This window comes from Triturus cristatus, chromosome 7, assembly GCF_964204655.1.
Source record: "Triturus cristatus chromosome 7, aTriCri1.1, whole genome shotgun sequence".
Taxonomy (NCBI): Eukaryota; Metazoa; Chordata; class Amphibia; order Caudata; family Salamandridae; genus Triturus; species Triturus cristatus.
Genome location: NC_140590.1, coordinates 1,234,940,942 through 1,234,958,908, shown reverse-complemented (window position 1 = coordinate 1,234,958,908; position 17,967 = coordinate 1,234,940,942). Strand labels below are relative to the sequence as shown.

The window sequence follows — 17,967 nt, the reverse complement described above, 5'->3', positions numbered from 1 at the left end:
TCAATAAGGGTTGTTTGGACTGGTACAAGGTGCCCACTATAACTAGTGGACAGCATATACCAGGCCAACGTCTCACATGCACCGCACGCCATCTATCTTGGGGGGCCATGGTAAAGTTCCAGTCACCACCCAGGATCGTCAAGCCGCCAGGAAGGTCACCCCATAGCTTTGTAATTTGTCTGCAAATGTTTGACCCAGCGGAGGGGGGGCATAAATACTCCCTATCGTTATTTGCTCTCCTGCCACTGTGCCTGAGACTTTGGTAAAACGCCCGCCAGGGTCTAACCAGTGTTTAGAGATGTGGATCGGCACACTTCTGTGAATATGGATCGCTGTGCCCCGTGCACCCCGTGAAAATCCGGAATGGTATATAGTGGCGAAGCCAAACCTGTTAAGGCAAGGAGCTTTATTGCAGAGGAGATGTGTCTTCTGCAGCAGAAGGACATCAGCCTCATAACACTTTGCCAGGTGGAGCACCGCCCCGCGCTTGACTTTGTTCAGCAGCCCCCCGTACATTCCAGGAAATTATGTTTAGTTCTCCCAATGGAGTGCCTCCTTTATGTTGTGTCATCCCCCGCCTCACTGTCCATAGCTGTTAGTGTAATATCCATGGCGTGATGTAGGAAAGTGTGTCTGGTGCGTAAAACATTTATAACAATAAAACCCCCCCACTCCATAACCCCCCCACCCCATACATCCAAAAACAAGGAGTACCTGTTGCGGTGGAATCATAACTCAGGCCCCAAACATGAAGACCTAAGCAGTCCCTCCAACCAACCCCACCCAACCCAATATTACGAAACATAACCCAAGATTGGGAGAGGAGTTGGCCTAAGCGCTAGGGCGGTCGCTCTTGAATCTGGAGAATTGGGTTCGTGTCTCAGCAATGACGCTGAACAAATTGGGATTCTGGGCAAATCACTTAATCTCCCCTTGCCTTACAAAAATGAATGTGTCCTCATGTAATGCAACTGGTGCTATGTAAAGCGCTCTGATACCCGATTCGGGTCAAGTTTGCGCTATATAAAACTCTGTAAAATAAAAAAAAATTAAAAGTTAAAAAAAGATGTCCAGTGGCGTGAACCATCCGTCTTGCCTAGAGCTGGTGTAGTGGACCTAGTACATTATATTCCTATACCCCGATGGATGGGCCAGCGGCCACAGCGTGAAGCCAAGAGACTATCGGGGACCAAGTCACTCAGTGGTTGCAGACTGCTCATGGGCTTTCCAGTTGGAGCAGGATCTATGCTGCTGTCTCGACATGCCTCTGATTTGTCGGCTCCTGTGGGACCCCTGTGAAGAGTTGAGATCCAACGGTGGCGGTTTAAGATGACGCCTCTCATCAGTCCAGATGAATACCTCCTCAGGAGAGTCAAAGAAGAGCGGCTTGGCATTAAAAATTACTTTCATCCTGGCGGGAAACAACAGCCCATAGGACAGATTTAGATCCCGAAGTCTGCGTTTGGCAGCCACAAAGGATTGGCGCTGCTGCTGCACTAGTCTGGTATAATCAGGGAATACCATGATTGCGTGGAAGTTATAGTCCAGGTTTTCCTTGTGAGTCCGGGCAAATCGCAGGATAGCGCCGCGGTCAGCATAGTTGAGGAGCCGGGCGATCACGGCCCTCTGGCGCTCCCCAGGGGGCGGCTTTTTGGCCAAGGCGCGGCGAGCCGTCAAAAATCACAAAGCAAGGGGACATAACATCAGACGGCAGTAGGGAATTGAGCCAGCCAGTGAGAAAATCGTCCATGGATGTTCCCTCGCATCTTTCTTCTGAAAGGTAGTAACTGTGTCTTTAACTGTGGATACCCTGGTTTCAGCCTCTGTGATCCTATCCGCAGCCTTGCGGAAGTCTTGGTGGAGGAATGACCCCTCCGATCCGACTGCCCCGATCTGGGCTTCCGCTGCTTGGGGAGGGCAGCCAAGTAGACCCCCTAAGGGGACCAGACTCGCCAGACCCCCGGCCTAGGCATCCACCCCAGTCAAGTGCACTCAGGATTGCCGCAATCGGGCCCGCCTCTGCCTCATCTCGGCGCAGGCCGCCCCCAATGCTTCACGGGCGTCGGCGCGATGGTGGCGATGAGGGCACTTAGGTCGGTTCCAGCGCTACCCCCGCGTGCCTCTCGGGAGCTCCACACACTCCCCGCGCAATCAGGTGAGGCCATATACGGGAGGAGGGGGCCACCACGCCTATCAGGAATTCTACCCCGAGGCCGAGCACACCCCTGGCTCACCTCAGCGCTAACTAGGGTCCCGGTCCAGTTCCAGACCCTCCTTTCAAGGACCGGAGGGGCTGCAGGCGTAATGCTCCAAGGAGACTCAGGGGGAGAGAAGGAGACTTCTGCCCACAGGGCGCTCCGGTAATTCTTGGTCCCGCCTGCCGGCAGGCTCCGCCCAGCCCCCAGGCCTTACCAGTGTCTTGGTCCCGGTGCCCGCCGAACTGGATGGGCTCTCCAACCGGGAGTCACAGGCCACAGCAGCGGTACACAGGCATACATTGCACGGCTGTTGGCCTCCACCACCGCCGTCACGCGCTGCCTCGAGTGTGCAAGGTCGCAGCCCGCCTCGCACACCGTGCCTTCTCCCTCTAGGCCATAGTCGCGTTGGGCCGGACCCAGGTCAATATAGCTTGTAGCCACCAAATTCAGGCCCCGTGAGGGGTGACGATGTCCGCACACCTCGTCCCACAGTCCAGATAGTCACTGGGGTCAGGATAGACTGTGGCTGTTGATGATTATGGGCTCAGGCCGGCGGAGTTTTACTGAGACGTGTCTGCCATGCTTGGCTTCCAAGCCATGCCCCCCCGTGATAGTATTTTAAGTAAAAGAAAGTACTTTAATCACACCGTGTTAATAAATACGATGCACTCCATAGGTGGGTCAAATACAGGATTGTATACCCCCAAATGGGTCTAATGAAATGCAGATATCCCTATGGTAACTGCTTCCTTCCTTCTGTCTGTGTAACTCAGACAGAGCTATGGCTACAAGCATAGGCTAGGTACAGATGCATATCACTAGTGACTTCTCCAAAGGTTGTTCTGTTAGATCACGAATGCTGAGCATAATGCTTGGTGGTTTTGTCAGCTGTTGCAGCCTTCCCGCCAACACAGGCAGGAATTCTTCTTTGGCAGGTATGGCTGTTCGGGCTGATGCAGATGGATGCTCATCTTTAGGAGTTGCGGCAGTGGAGACCAGTGCAAGCAGATGCTAGTCTTCAGCAGTTACAGTTCTGAAGTCCTGTGCAAATAGGTGCTTGTCGGTGTTTGAGGTTCCAAAGGCCGGTGAAGATGGATGCACATTTTCAACAGTTATGGCCTTAGAGGCCAATGCAGCAGCTTCTCTAGGGTAAACACCTCAATTGACAGTGGCAGCATTAGACCCTCAAAGTTGATGGTGGGAATGGCAGAACGCAAGGTGACAACTTGGTGAATTCTTTTTTATACAGCATACAGTGGGTGGTGCAACAGGAGATCGGGGCACCCAGCAGAGTTTGGGTCAGGACCAGCTTCGCTCCCTCTCAGCAGTCAGCTACTTCTGGGTGCCTTACACCCCAGGAACATGTTGGGCTTCTCCATTCAGTCTGTCCTCCAGAATGACTAGGTAATCTCCTTCTCTCTCTAAGTAGACTAGCAGGCTTCTAGGAGCTCGTGCAGATGCTCAGCTTCTCCAGGAAGTTGCAGACTTAAAGTGATGTGCCGTCACACCTGAGAGACTGGTTGTAATGCAAACACTAGCCCTGGTGACATAGCAGTCCTCTTAGCTCTCTGGGAAGCACTCCCTTCCTTGCTCATGAAGGAACTGCAACTGAAACATAGTGAGGTTGTTTGGGTCCCACTTTCATTCACATTTTCAAGACAGGGGATGTAGATCCACCATCTAAGGCTTCAGTACCGGTTTGAGTTGGTTGTCTTTCAGAAAACATTTTCAAGCTGTTCTCCAGACACAGCTATTGCGCAAAGTGATGGTTCTCACAATAGAGTGTAAGTTCTCTGCACCTGGCTACCAATGCCTTCCAAGAAACTGTAATGAAAGGCAACAAAAAAAATACAAGGCCCTGGCTAGAAACATCCTCACCTTTAACAGCAGAAATTACAATCCCAATCATCACCCCTGCTATCTACCAAATGGCAGTGCTCAGGAAGAATTAATCAGCAACATTTTGCTAACAGGCTTTCATGGATGTTCTCAAGGTAGCCCTAGCTTCATATCCCCACTTCAGTGTTTACTCTCCAACAACAGGAATGTTGTACGCTTCTACTGTCTGAGGAAGGTATCCACACCCTCCACCTTGTGGCATGCTAAACCAGGGCATTCCAAATGGATCCTACTGGTCCCTGTACCCAGACGTATGCAAGACACTGAGTCGTACAATCATACATGTTCCACACATACACCGCACATATACACACTCAACATACACACGGTATGTCAGTGAAAGGTTCTGAGCTTCACATAGCAGCGAATTGTTACAAAAGAAGGGAGTGTAGACCTCGCTCTCATTGAAACAGAGAAAAAGATCTGTCACACTATAAATTCACAAAACACAATATGCTGTTACTTTGTATGATATACTCAGGGCAAGCAATGTAGTGTTTTCCTTATATGAGGTTATGCTTGATGTGTCCTTCCAACTCACAGGACAGGTCCTTGACCTCGCATAGGCCCAGGTTAGCATGTAACTCGAGCCAAATAAAAGTCAGGATACAAATTTCACATGCAGTTGGACACTCAGGGCAGAGGTACATGCCTGTTTACCTTACAGAGGACATTCCCGTCCCAACAGCCACCAAAACTATATCAGCCTGTCACTATCCAGAACGTTTAGTACCAGCCCCTGTGTGTCAGTGACCAAAACAGCCAATTCGGAAAAACCGCACATCATTCTGTCATTCATCAAAAGGCAGCATCATGCCGGCATCATTAGAACGTCACTTTCCAGGAGGTACACAGGTTCCTCAAGCATATCACAGTTGGCTCCGAAAGTGGTAAGGTATTTATTTTATGTAATGACGAGACTGCCGGGTGCGCGAACATTCAGAATATACTACATTTTTAACTCAGTAAATTGTGGCAGGTTTGACCTGATGATACCCAATAGGGGCAAATTGCACAGATTCAACAATGACTGGAGTATTCAGATCTCTGATCCCTGTTCAAGCATGAGTTTGCTCAGAGTGTGTTTCCACAGTACTGCTGACAGCATAGTAACCCATCACTCTCCGAAAGAAGTATCAGTCTGTTAATGGCATGAACATACAGTGCTGCCAGGAGCATAGCCGCCTGTCGCTGCACGTAAGATGTATTGCTGGCATTTGAGATTACCCTCTCAAAACCCAGGGAGTGCAGAAGTACCAACTGAATCTCATTGTGTAAGTGTTCCAAAGGCGCAGCAGAGTCATCATCCTCAAATACAGGGCTACCGCAACATTTCAATACTGCCTTGAGAAGATACAGTGGTGCCAAAAGATTATCAGCCTTTCAATACCCAAAAGTTACAGTAATGTCAGCAGCAAGTAAGTATTTGACTGCACTGGGCGAAAGGGATGGCACAGTCTAATACGCCTTTGATAGGAAACAAAACTGTCTTTTGACTTACTGTCAAGCCTGACCACCTTTCAGAAAATCGATCTGTCTTAACTCTCCCAATAGCCCATATTCTGAGTCAGAGTGTATACATGTTTTCAGTTGCTGCACATAGTTTCAAATATTTCTCTTTTTGCAGTTTGTGGCCGTCCACTTCTCCAAAACAAAACCATAACTGGGACCGAGGCCCTGTCTGGAGAGTGGCCCTGGCAGATCAACTTACTCTTTCGCGGTAAACATCTCTGTGGAGGGTCCCTGATCTCAGAAAGCTGGGTGGTGTCTGCCGCCCACTGCATCCAGTAAGTATGTCGATCTGCCCCACAGTAGTTTGTGAATAAATATAGCTATACTCTGTGCCTTATGTGTGACACTGTGTGTAGGTGGTGGTCAGCAGCACATGTTTTTGGCGACCTAGGAATTATTTGTCATATGATATTTTGACTAAGAGCAATAAAGAGAAAGTTTTTTAAAAAAAAGGCAGAAATGAGGAAAAACAGCAATATAAGAAAACAGTGAGAAAGGGAAAAAGCTGGGGTGGAAAAGAAGCTGCAAGAGTGAGGGAAGGAGAAGGAAATGTAGAGGATGGAAGAAAGAGGCTAGAGTTGGAAACAAAACTAGTCTGCCCAGGTATTCGGCAACCGTTGCATTTAGCAACCCTGGCAGCTGCATACTAGAAACAACTATGGAGTTGTGCACTTATTGATTTACAAAGTCTAAATACATTGGGCAAGGAGAAGCCCATCAATCCAACAGAGCAACACAGAGGCCCATTTCCATGGTATCACGACGCACTTTGCAAATTGCTTCCATTCCTGTAAACAAGGCCAACGCCAAAACGCGTAAGGAGATAAGGAGGCATGACATGCTTCTGCGCCTTTGTAAATAAAGCTGATACCATGGAAATGGGCCTCTGTGTTGCTCTGTTGGATTGTTGAGCTTCTCCGTGCCCAATGTAATTAGAGGCCGCACTGTAGGGCCGGGGGCTCCAGTGTTCGGAGGACATTTTGGGGATATATCTATATATATATATATATCTCCTGCTTGTCCCAACTTAGCGATATCTACATCCCTCCATGACTACAGCTTCCAGAAAGTAATGGGTAGCTCATACAGAGCAGCCCAATGGGGGTGCGCTATAGGGTATTTCAGAAGCTGCAAGCACCGGACTGTGTGTCATTTCCTTTTTCACCACCAGCCTTTGAGGAAGATAATTTGAAACGCATCGGCAGGGGTGTATCGGCTGTGAAAGGAGTCGGCAAGCCAGCGTTTTCACACTTCGATTAGAGCAGCAGCTTGAGGCCCATGACCGAGCTCGAGTGCATCTCGCAAAGTTGGGACAAGCAGGAGCCATATACATAGGTGGCGCCCTTGCCGCCGAGATGCACCACCCGCTAATTTGGGGCCACGAAGGTGGAGTGACGACCACTGAAATTAGGAGGCTGCTTGCTTGCTGAGGCCCATCGGCGGGCTTTGAACATTCCAGCAGTACATTAATGTGCACTTTCAAGGGGATATCTACATCCCTCCATGACTACAGCTTCCAGAAAGCAATGCGTAGCTCATACAGAGCAGCCCAAAGGGGGCGCGCTATAGGGTATTTCAGAAGCTGCAAGCACCGGACTGTGCATCATTTCCTTTTTCTCCACCAGCCTTTGAGGAAGATACTTTGAAACGCATCAGCAGGGGTGTATCGGCTGTGAAAGGAGTCGGCAAGCCAGCGTTTTCACACTTCGATTAGGGCTGCAGCTCGAGGCCCGTGACCAAGCTCGAGTGCATCTCGCAAAGTTGGGACAAGCAGGAGCTATATATATATATATATATATATATATATATATATATATATATATATATATATATATAATGGACCAAACAATCCAGCTTTCACAGACACCTCCATGGACGAAGGCACGGACACGAGGTAGTAAAGATGAGGCAAATACTTATTGTTCAGGTCCACCCTCAACCCCTGAGGTAAGAGAGACATGTTTCAGATTACAAGAATCCTTTGTCAATATATCTATATATATATATACGTGAATTTATATATATATGTGTGTATTAATATATATATATACATATAAATATTATATATATAAATATTATATATATAGATATATACTTGAATTTATATATGTGTGTGTGTTTATATATATATATATAAATATTATATATATATATATATATATATATATATATATATATATATATATATATATATATATATATATATATATATATATATATATATATATATTGAAGTCTGCCATATGCTTATGCATTGGTACTGCTGGTTTACCCGTTCGCCTCGGGTAAAAAATGAGTGGAAACTGACGTAAGCACGCCAAGGGCTTCTTATGGCTCCAATTATTGTCACGCGGAGTCTAGTGTGAAGCCGTGGCATTATGACGTCCTAGTCGACGTGGGAGAGCTGAAAAAAAAAGAATTTGTGGAATGCTGAGGCATTGGGATATTTCAAAGGTGAGGAATCCACAGGTAGATACTGTATCCACCAGAAAATGCATTACCATAGGTAAGTAACTTTTTCTTTTGGACTTACCCAAATTTGTGCATTGGGGTACAGTTGTGAAAGTCGTTATGGTTATAACAGGGAATGTACATCTCTTATTAGGTCTAATCGAGCTGTCAGGCAGGGTTGTATTTTAGCACCTTTTTTATTTCTATTTTCTATCAATGGCCTGGACAGTGAGTTAGTGACAAGAAGGAAGGATTGTTTAAGCTCGGGAATCGTCCTTTCCTTATATACACTGATGACGCTGTCCATATTGCCCGTACCACAAACTGCCTTCAGAGTTTATTGGATTCTTTTATGAGTTTTAGGAATAACCATAGTTTGAAACTGAACTACCAGAAATGTTTTGTCATGATTAGTGGTCCCAAAAATAAAAGATCCAAAAATGATATAATAGATGGGGCCACAGTTGCCAAGGTCAAAACATTTAACTATTTAGGCATCATATTTGACTCCAATTTAAAGTAGGCAACCTTTTAAACCAAAGAGCACAGATTTTTCAGGAGCCTCTTAAGCAATATTTATGTTTGCGGGAAAACCTGGTCATAAGCCAATTAAACAAATGATCCAGCTTTACAAAAGCAAATACCTTTCTGCATATTCCTATGGGGTGGGAGTTTGGGGCTATACCAATCCAGGAAATGTGCAATATTTAGAAAATAGATTCCTATGCAGTTTGCTGACAATCCCTAAGAGTACTGCGAGTTAAATTGTGCACTCAGAATTAGATTTAATCTACATTGAAGACTTCGTTAGAATTGCCCTGCTACTTACTTCTCCGGTTAAAGATCTGGCACACCCCGAGGCCAAATTCTCACGCTTGATACTTGAAGTTTGTATCACTCTGCACCACATGGACAAGATCCCCTGGTTATCCTACGTTAAACAAGCATTTCTCGAACTGAGTGTCCCAAATCTATTTTATTCTCCCAACGCAATTGACAATAATTGTAAGACCCAATTTAAGAATGTGTTCGTCAGGCACAGATCTGACCTTTGGGTGGTTCGTCCACAAGCGATGGCCACTGTTCCGAGATTTTTTATGATTTCGAACACAGGAGGGCCTGAATCAAGCCTAGCATGGCTAGCTAACCCTGAAAACTAATGGGCATATGTAGAAGCCCCTATCGCCACGGGAACGTCACTTTTTGTGACGTTGCCGTGGCGATAGGGGCCTTGCCTTATGTACAAGGCAGCTTTAAGCCACTTAACGTGGCTTAACGCTGCCTTGTATATAAGGCACCCTTTCATGCTATGTTTAGCGTGAAAGGGGTGTGCAGTGGGTGTTGCGGTGGGTGTTCCACCTCAACACCCATTGTATTTGATGCTGCCCCCTATGTACAAGGGTGACATACATAGGAGGCAGTGCCAAAATTAAGACCGGAAGAATTCTGGTCTTAATCTGGCGAAACGAGGAGAAATGCATTATTTCTCCTCGTTTTTGCTTTCCAGCACAAATTGAAAACCCAAATGCCATGGTTAGTTTATGTACAGGAAGGTGTCCCTTCCTGTACACAAACAAACCTATTTAAAAAATGCAATTTTGTAACTTTCATGTGTGCTACATGAAGCAGCACACATAAAAGATTTTGACTGACTGACTTTGACTATTAACAGCTGTTCATAATTCGACTTGGTGTCATGTTCTATTGGACAGTGATTCAGGTTTATCACCTAGAATGAATGCTAAGAATGAAATAAAACAGAGTTGCTTACTTGCTCTCTTAATATTCTCTCTTTATGCATTTGATTTGCCATCTGTTATATTTACTTCTTCAGAGGCTTCCCCAAGAACTGGAGTTCAGAATCTTTCCTGTCTGTTATATGCAGATGATATTGCAATACTAGATTTGACTAGAAGCGTCTATATAGTCTCCACCAATTTACAATAGGACACTTTTAAAAAATAAGCATCTTAAAAAGTAAAATCCATATTTTTAAGTGTAAAGGTTATCCAAGAAAAAATAAATGTGTGATGCCTTGGAAAGAAAAAACACTAGAATTGGTAAAAACCTACTTGTTTCTATAAAAATGTTTTTCAATTACCTTAAATGATAAATTACACATACGACATTTGACCTGTAGAGCAATATCACACGGTCTAAGGACTAAGGGGCCCATTACGATGGTGGGCGGACACCGTAACGGTGAACGGGACTGATCGCCAGAGGTGCGGCGGTCCCGCTGTGTCCATTAGGATGCGGCCGCCACCCTGGCGGTCGCATCCCGCACATTCAACATTGTAGCGGGCGGTGCTGTAAGCAGCACCCGCCACAATGTTAAATGTGCATGTTGTGCATTGGCATGCACGACGTGACAGGCACCGCGCGGTGCCTGCCACCTTGTGCATGCCAATTTAGGAGGGTACCATAGGTACCTCCCAAGTGCAGCCCCCACCCTCCCGGAGGCCCGCAACAGGCACCCAAAGCAATTCCCGCATGCCTTTCCATGGTGGCATCGCCACCTTGGAAAGGCCTTCTCTGCCAGGCATCCTGATATGGATGGCGGTGTCTGGAAGACACCGCCACCAGATAAGGCCTGAGTTCCGCCCGGCAGGCAATCGGAACGATTGCCTGCCAGTGGAAATGCGGCGGACGGTCTTTCTGTCTGCTGCTGTAACCCCGGCCATTGTAATATTTGGGGGGTAAATGGAGGGCAGGCGGGGAAAGATGTCGGGCGGATCACCAATGCCGGTCGGGCAGTGGCGATCCGCCCGACATCATAATGGACTCCTAAGTTCTTACAATGAACTTGGGCATAGACATTTCAGCCACCCCCAGCAGCTTCATTGCCTTAAGTTATCTCCTGGTTTCATGTATGCAACAGAAATAATTAATGTACAAAACTGGTATTTTAAATGAACCGCATCGAAAACAAAATGTTGTGTAAGTTGGTACTGTGAATAATGTTCCTCTTTTCAAGGCTATTCGACAGGAGTTAGGGTTGTGTAGCACTTTCATAATGGGTTTAGCTGCAATTCCACGTGGGGCACACAGATTGATTTACTGAAAAAAATTTGTTACGAAATGTTTTGAGACTGGATATTCTTATCACCAAGAAAAAAGACTGTGTGTTTTTCTTAAGAGTTCTTTATTTGTATTAGAACAATTTTAGATTGCGCAAAAAGAATGTGAACAATGTCTATGTCACAGTTAAAATTTCCTCCTAAATCACTTATTTCTACTATTAGTGTAAATGTAGATATTCTGCACTGCTTCAATAAGGATACATTTATGTTACAGTCTCTTCATATATCAAGAAAAAACTGCAGCCATATTTAAAATGGAACTTTTTACAATGAGTTTGTCGTAGGTTTTTACTACTAAGGATAAACATATTCCTAATGAACATTGTCACTATTGCCTGCAGAAAAATAAATATTGCAGATAGTATATGTGCTTTATTGAATGTAGAGATTCAGGATTTTGACCAAGTAATATTTATTTGTCCTGCGCTGCACTTTATGCGCCATCAAGATTTGAGAATTCTTTTCTTTATTAAACATGATGCAAAAACTGTAGAATAGGCTCACCACTTTATAACATCTCCAGTAAAAGAAACTTCTTGTCTTAATTTTTTTATTAAGTTTTATAAATTTATATTGATATGTATTGCCTTATTTATATATTTTTTTTATTTGATTCGATGTTATGTATTTGGATTTCATTGAACATCCACATTTCATACTAATAATAAAGCAGAGGAGACGGCGTCTCCAGATAAATACAAAAGGCTCGCCTGGATACAGTGGATTCCATAGTCAGGGCAGTGGTTTCATCAGTGGCCTTTAGATGACATGCCTAGCTTCCATCAACTGACTTTTCTGGGGATGTTCAGAATACATTGATGGATATGCCTTTTGAGGGAGCACACCTCTTTGAAGCTAAGGCTTACTCAGCTTTGGAGCATTTTAATTCAGGGATACAGCCCGCTCTTTGTGCTTACAATCCCCAGCAAAGAATTACAGTCAGTTTCAGAAGTTTTTGGGTTCTACAAAGGATTCATCTTCTAAAGTCAGTACCAACAGCTTCCTCTTCAATAGAACCAGCATGCTGCTCAATACAGGGGCAAAGGCAAGGTGAGCAGTCATCAAGCCTAGCAGCCTTCCTCCTCCTTCTCTTCCTCCTGCACACCACCAGGAAAGCTGTTTTAGATTCCCATTGGAGAACATGTGTGGACTTAGGAGGACAGGTATCCTCCTTTGTAAAGGCCTAGAAGGCCATATCTTTGGACTACTGGGTCCATCAGACTGTAGACATGGTGTACACCATACCCTTCCAGTAGACCCCACCTCCCACATCCTGCCCCCATGTTATCTTCAGTCAGACTATCATCTGTGACTACTGCAACAAGAGGTGACAGCCCTGTTGCAGAAAGGTATAGTAGCACAGAATGTTACCCTAAATTCCTTCAGCACATAAAATATTCTGGTTAACATGAGTTAAAAATGGGGTTTCCGGTTGGCGAGGGTATGCCTCTAAGCCATGCAGGCCTATCGCTCTAGTCAGGGCAAGTAAGTTACACATTAAAGTTGTGCTCACCCTCTGGTAGCTTAATGCAGAGCAGGCAGGCTTATCAGAGGCAATGTGTAAAATGTTTGCAATACACATATTAGAGTAAAACAGTGAAAACACCACACAAAAAGATGCCACACCTGGTTAGAAAAATATAACTTAGTTTATGAAATAAAACAAGACAAAAACATAAAAAATCTAATAAGTAGATTCTGAGATCTGCAATTGTGAAGGTTTAGGTAAACTAGCGCATTAAAAGCACAATTCTCCAACTGTGGTTATATGGTCGCTCCGGACAAGGACAAAGTCACAAGTTCAGGCCAACCATGATGGAGCGTTGTCCAGCTACAGGGACCCACTTGGGCCCAATTAACACAGTGCCTTAAATTCTGGTGTACGGTGGCCGTGGTGTTGCTTTGCATTGGTACCGATGAGGTCCACAGAAGGCAGAGCACCTTAGGCCCACTTCCAAGGGTCCAGGACCTGGGTGACAACACTTGGTAGGGCAGGACTCACATCTGGCAGAGTTTAGGTGCTGGATGGAGAATTGTGGGTAGTCTTCGATGTTCCTGAGACTGAAGAACAGGAGGCAAGTAATCAAGCTCTTTGATTCACTGTGGGTTCAAGTGATAAAAGTCCAGTCCTCCTCACCCAGGCAGAAAGCAGCAGGCAGGGCAGCATGGCAAAAAAGAAGTTCTCTCAGAACAGCAGTCCCACAGAGTAGCAGTCCTGCAGCAGCACAGCGGTCCTTCTTCCTGCAATGTACTGACTTGGTGGTATCTGAAGTCCACTATTTTTATCTATCATCATTTTTTGCTCACTTCCAACTTAGGGCAAACAAAGCTAACACAATAAGATGATGGACAGAGCGCTGACATTTTTTAGACACTCACCACCAGTCACTTTTAGATCTGGGTTGAATCCATCATTGGACTTTTGCTCACTTCACCAGTCTAGTATTTATACATTGGTACCCTGCTCCTAGAAGGTTGGAGAGGTTGCTGGAAACGTCTTTGAAGTTCTGGAAGTTTCCTGTCCCCCCTGCCCTGGCTCAAAACCTGCTGCACTGACAAGACAGGGTTGTTAAGCACTGGTTCCAGAAAAAAGGTAGGAGGAGGAGGACAGCAACAAGTTTGGTAGTGAGCCTGTAGGGAGGGCCATTTCCAATAAATGAACTGCACAGAGTAAATTTTAAAACATATATTTCAAGCAAAGGGACAGAGACAGATATATATGACTATAAGAATATGCATGTGTTCAAGGTGAAGTTGCAGTGCAAGTAGTGAGTGAGACAGTGGAAGGTGCACAAGGATAAATACTTAATACTTAATAGTCACTCAATCAAAATCCCTATATCATCACCAGCAAAATAACAGCTCAGGGATACTCTGTGTACAGTTCATGCATGACCAAAGGTAAGTAGCCTGTTGGTGTTTTGACCCTCAACTTCAATTAGGAGATCTTCATCAGGACAGAGAACATGCAGCATCAGTCTGGTGAGATGCACTTAACATGTATTTGTACTCTTACAAAGCCCGGGCTGCTGTAAAATTCCCACCCGAGGTTCCAGGGTCATAAATTAAATTACTTGCCAGCATAAGTCTTCCATCATATGGCCAATATCCTTGTAGTGGACCACACGTGGTGTCCCAGTTAACCACATTTAATTCTGCTTCGGTGCTGAAAAATGCAGTTTTATATTCAGTGTTGTTTGGCCCATATATCATGTTACAGGGACACGGATTGGCATATACACTTTGTAAAACATTTAATTGTGAACTTCACATCAATGTGTTCAAACACTTTATTTTCAAAACAAAATTTGCAAGCACTGTATGTACCAACGCTTAATGACAGGTGGTAATCCCCATTATGACAGAAACGCAGTTGACTATTTTCTTGGTGGGCATCCCTCACCAGCACATCACAGATGTTGTGTCTCCTTTAGAATGAAAGATATATGTCAAGGACTTATTTTACAATATTCCAATGCTTGTTAATGATTTGTCTGATATCAGTGCTAGCTGTACTGAATGTGCTCTCATTCAGTACATGCAAGCATGAACTTGTGACCCCTCACCCTCGGGTTGGAATTTCACAGCAGCCTTCACTTTTAAAGAGTGCAAATGGACTGAACGAGTTAAATCATCTGAAACTGGACTTAACAACGCAGAAGAGTGGGGCCAAGTGAAGACAGTATGTACTCTAAGGATTCATTATTGCTATGATTACTTGTGCATAATACTTTTCTTGCAATGTCCCAGGAATTTTGTAAAAAGGACATGATGCATATCATTTTAAAATATGTATGTATGTAGGTAGGTATGCAGTATTTCCATACCATTAACCTAGCCAGAAGGCAGCTGAGTGCTGTACTGGGTCAAAGGCAAGCATAAAGTCAACCAGTGATAGGAAAGGTAGCCAGGTTATGGATGGTGAATGCATTGTGATATAGTATTCTTTAAAGAGGTGAATCTTCAACTTTTTCCTAAACTTGAGAAGAGTTGGTGTGGTTCTAATTGATACAGGAATGTTTTTCCAGATTCTAGGTGCATTTTCCTGTTTTTTTGAAAACACTTCTTAGTCTGATGATGTCCTAACTGTGGATGTGCCTAGAACCATCAGATTTGGTGAGCTTTATCAAGATAAACAGAGATGCTGGTCATGATGGCTTTGTAAATGATGCAGCTGATTTATAAGATGGTGCGGAGCTGCAAAGCGAGCCAATGGAGTTCCATCATTATGGTGGTGATGTGATCATATTTCTTCTGGACCTGGATGAGAAGTGCTCCGGTGTGCAGTATGCCCTTAATAGGTACCACTGTGTAGTTTGGAAGGCCATGGAGCAGAGCATTAGCATCATCCGGATCTGGGATTACGAGTGTTTGAACAGCAGTTTTGAAGTCATTTTCCGGAACAGATGGTTTCACTTTCTTTAGACTAAAGAGCTGGTACCAGGTGGGTTTTGTTTGTTTGCCAATGTTTTCCTTGAGAATTAGGTTGGTGAGCAGAGTGAATCCAAGTGACATGGCATATTGTGAATGTTGGTGTTCAAAGACGTCAATGTTTATGTAATTGAGACAGGTTTATCCTGTGTTTTGTTTGATGTTCTTGGCAAATAACACAAATTCGGTCTTGGTTGCCTTGAGCTTCAGATAGGTGCTGGACATCTAGGTCTAAGTAAGTTAGGGGCATATCAACAAGGGCTTTATCTCTGCTTTTTTGGCTTTAAAAGCCAAAAAAGGAGAGATAAAACTAGCGCCCTATCAACAACAGGGTGCTAACATGCAAATTTGCATGTTAGCACCCTTTTACTCTACGCTTCCCCTTGCATCTCTAATGAGATGCAAAGGGGGCGTTCCAGAGTAAAATAATAGGAGAAATGTCGCTAAGCGACATTTCTCCTATTATCAAGAATGTCGCTAACCCTGTTAGAGACAAAAAAAGCAACGCTAACCGCGGTTAACGCTGCTTTTTTACGTCTGGTATTTTTCAGACTTAGCCATGATATCCTCTGGAAGGAGGATATCATGGCTAAGTTTGCCTGTCCCTATCAACAAGGTAACGTGAGATTATCGCTGGGTTTCCAGCGATAATTTCACGTTAGCCTGTTAGCGTGAGGATTTTTATCGCTATTGAGCTAGGCGTTGCTAATAGCATGCTATCTCAGCGATAAAAATTCACTCTAGCCGGCGATAATTATCCTAGCACTAAGTGCGCTTAGAGATAATTATCGCCGGTTGTTGTTGATATGCCCCTTAGTAATTTATTGTACAGTTAATTAAAACTCACAATTTTAAAAGAAAAATCCTTTGAGACATTAAAAGTACTTAAAAAGAAAAGATAAAAATCATTTTCTTAATTTACACTTTAACATTAAAATCCAGTCTTTCGAACTGTTCCGTCTTAAGTAAGGGTTGGCATGAGTCCTGATATTGTTATCTGTTCAGCCCTTGCCCTTTACAATGATAAAAATGTGGACATGAGTGCTTCAGAGTGTCCGTTCAGGCTATTTAACATATATAGGAGCATGGATAAAGTGCTTATGCTTCAAAAATACAATCATTCTTGGCTATAAAAGTGCCTAATAAGGGTGGACCAACTGTCTTTTATTCTGCTGTCGCTAGTGATGTAAGTTTGAGTCTTTCTTCCACTTTATCAAAATACTTTGTTAATCTGCAGTTTAGTTGGATCTCTTCTGGGTTAAAACATAATTACTGCTTGCCTACAAGTCCTGATCCCCTTCTGATTCAATGTAGGTCGAAGTAAGACACATCTAATATCTAACAGGCTCGGGCAAATGCAAATAGTATGTATTAGATCCTCTGTTCCTGATCCACAATGACGACAGGACTGTTCCTCTGGTCTCCTTTTCCATGGGGGCAAATGAGGGAGAATTTGTATAACGCCAAAGCGCAATTTTAAGAATTTTTCTTTTATCTTTTGTTTAACTCCCATTTTTAGATAAGCTTGTGGCGTAAGAGCTGCATAATCATTAATTACTGTCCATCCATGAGCCCGCTTGGCAAAGTTTCCTTGTCTTCTACTGTGGAAATCAGTTTTGTTACTTGAGTGACAACCTTTTTGAAGCTCTTGTGATCTATAGAAGATTCTCAGAGGTTGGTCAATTCAAGCTCTTCCAATGATTTGACCAAGTATTCTCTGGCGGGTGATTTCTCTCGATGCCACAGTTCAAACCATAAATGTGCCTTTAGGGATCCCTGCTCTTGTGCCACATTTTAAAATAAGCACCCCTTCTTTCCACGGTTTGCTTCTGAAGGCCGAATTCGAGGCGTATTTGAGCGGGTGACACATAGTTTGGTAGCTAAAAGATTGCTCTATACGACCTACCAATTATTTTATCTAAATCTTTCCCTTGCAGTGGCTCACTCCCATATTTGAGCATTGGCTGCAGATGTGCATGAATCACCTGTAGAAGGGGATCTAGTGTCCGGTCTTGTAGAACTTTCTTCAGGGGCTTCATTGCGAGGTAGCACGTAGTGCCCTTCCGTTGCAGGGCCTCCAGTTGGGTTTTGTACGAACCTCTGCTGTCAAGTAAAACTCCGAGATACTTGTAACTGGTTACCCCGTATATGCTGCTCCCGTCCAGGTACCACATGATTTTCTTGATCTTATTATAATTCACGGCCATAATTTTTGTTTTCTTTAAATTAATGTGTAATGCATTATATTGCGAAAATTTGCTGGTAATATCCAGCAGATGCTGAATACCAATTAGGGTCCGGCTTATTAAAACCAGGTTGTCCGCGTATAGGAGGTTGGACATTGAGATATTTCCCAACCATGGGGCGTGCGATGTACCATTATCCAATTTCCC

The 17,967-nt window shown here is 44.3% G+C and overlaps 1 protein-coding gene across 1 annotated transcript in view; it reads left to right on the top strand.

Moving 5' to 3' along the window:
* The first annotated feature begins 5,816 nt into the window (after positions 1 to 5,816).
* LOC146811701 (polyserase-2-like) overlaps positions 5,817 to 17,967 on the top strand; it is a 1,284,631-nt gene continuing 1,272,480 nt past the window's right edge. Inside the window, exon 1 of the mRNA XM_085615101.1 lies at positions 5,817 to 5,884. The gene's annotated coding sequence lies outside the window, so the exon portion shown is untranslated. The remainder of the gene's footprint in view (positions 5,885 to 17,967) is intronic.